Source organism: Hemibagrus wyckioides, linkage group LG06, assembly GCF_019097595.1.
Source record: "Hemibagrus wyckioides isolate EC202008001 linkage group LG06, SWU_Hwy_1.0, whole genome shotgun sequence".
In the NCBI taxonomy this organism is placed as follows: domain Eukaryota; kingdom Metazoa; phylum Chordata; class Actinopteri; order Siluriformes; family Bagridae; genus Hemibagrus; species Hemibagrus wyckioides.
The window spans coordinates 40172142-40174641 of NC_080715.1; the positions used below are offsets into that span (position 1 = coordinate 40172142).

Genomic DNA, 2500 nt, shown 5'->3' on the forward strand with positions numbered 1-2500 from the left:
AAGCACACACACATTAACAAGCACACACACACACACACACACACTAACAAGCACACACACACTAACAAGCACACACACTAACAAGCACACACACACACACATTAACAAACACACACACATTAACAAACACACACACACACACACTAACAAACACACACACATTAACAAGCACACACACATTAACAAACACACACACACACACATTAACAAGCACACGCACATTAACAAGCACACGCACACACAAGCACACGCACATTAACAAGCACACACACATTAACAAACACACACATTAACAAACACACACACATTAACAAGCACACACACACACACATTAACAAGCACACACACATTAACAAACACACACACATTAACAAACACACACACACACACATTAACAAGCACACACACACACATTAACAAGCACACACACATTAACAAGCACACGCACATTAACAAGCACATTAACAAGCACCCACACATTAACAAGCACACACACATTAACAAGCACACACACATTAACAAGCACACACACATTAACAAGCACACACACACACACACACACATTAACAAGCACACACACACACATTAACAAACACACACACATTAACAAGCACACACACATTAACAAACACACACACTAACAAGCACACGCACATTAACAAGCACACACACATTAACAAGCTCACACACATTAACAAGCTCACACACATTAACAAGCTCACACACACACACACACATTAACAAGCACACGCACATTAACAAGCACACACACATTAACAAGCACACACACAAACACACACACATTAACAAGCACACGCACATTAACAAGCACACGCACACACACACACACACACATTAACAAGCACACACACATTAACAAGCACACACACACACACACACACACACACATTAACAAGCACACACACATTAACAAGCACACACACACATTAACAAACACACACATTAACTAACACACACACACACACATTAACAAACACACACACTAACAAACACACACACATTAACAAGCACACGCACATTAACAAGCACACACACAAACACACACACATTAACAAGCACACACACATTAACAAGCACACACACACATTAACAAACACACACATTAACAAACACACACACACACACATTAACAAACACACACACATTAACAAGCACACACACAAACACACACACATTAACAAGCACACGCACATTAACAAGCACACACACAAACACACACACATTAACAAGCACACACACATTAACAAGCACACACACATTAACAAGCACACACACATTAACAAGCACACACACACACATTAACAAGCACACACACATTAACAAGCACACACACATTAACAAGCACACACACATTAACAAGCACACACACATTAACAAACACACACACTAACACACACACACACATTAACAAGCACACGCACATTAACAAGCACACACACATTAACAAGCACACACACATTAACAAGCACACACACACACACACACACACACACACACACACACATTAACAAGCACACACATTAACAAGCACACACATTAACAAGCACACACACATTAACAAGCACACACACATTAACAAGCACACACACACACACACACACACACACATTAACAAGCACACGCACATTAACAAGCACACACACATTAACAAGCACACACACACACACACACACACACACATTAACAAGCACACACATTAACAAGCACACACACATTAACAAGCACACACACATTAACAAGCACACACACATTAACAAGCACACACACACACACACACACACACACATTAACAAGCACACGCACATTAACAAGCACACACACACATTAACAAACACACACATTAACAAGCACACACACATTAACAAGCACACACACATTAACAAGCACACACACATTAACAAGCACACACACACACACACACACACACATTAACAAGCACACGCACATTAACAAGCACACACACACATTAACAAGCACACACACATTAACAAGCACACACACACATTAACAAACACACACATTAACAAACACACACACACACACATTAACAAACACACACACTAACAAACACACACACATTAACAAGCACACGCACATTAACAAGCACACACACAAACACACACACATTAACAAGCACACACACAAACACACACACATTAACAAGCACACACACATTAACAAGCACACACACATTAACAAGCACACACACATTAACAAGCAAACACACATTATCAAGCACACACACACACATTAACAAGCACACACACATTAACAAGCACACACACATTAACAAGCACACACACATTAACAAGCACACACACATTAACAAGCACACACATTAACAAGCACACACATTAACAAGCACACACACATTAACAAGCACACACACATTAACAAGCACACACACACACACACACACACACACATTAACAAGCACACGCACATTAACAAGCACACACACATTAACAAGCACACACAC

General features: G+C 40.1%; 1 protein-coding gene across 4 annotated transcripts in view; it reads right to left on the minus strand.

The window, feature by feature from the left end:
* LOC131354654 (carcinoembryonic antigen-related cell adhesion molecule 1-like) overlaps positions 1–2500 on the minus strand; it is a 95940-nt gene that overhangs the window by 25779 nt on the left and 67661 nt on the right. The gene's annotated exons all lie outside the window — the stretch shown is intronic.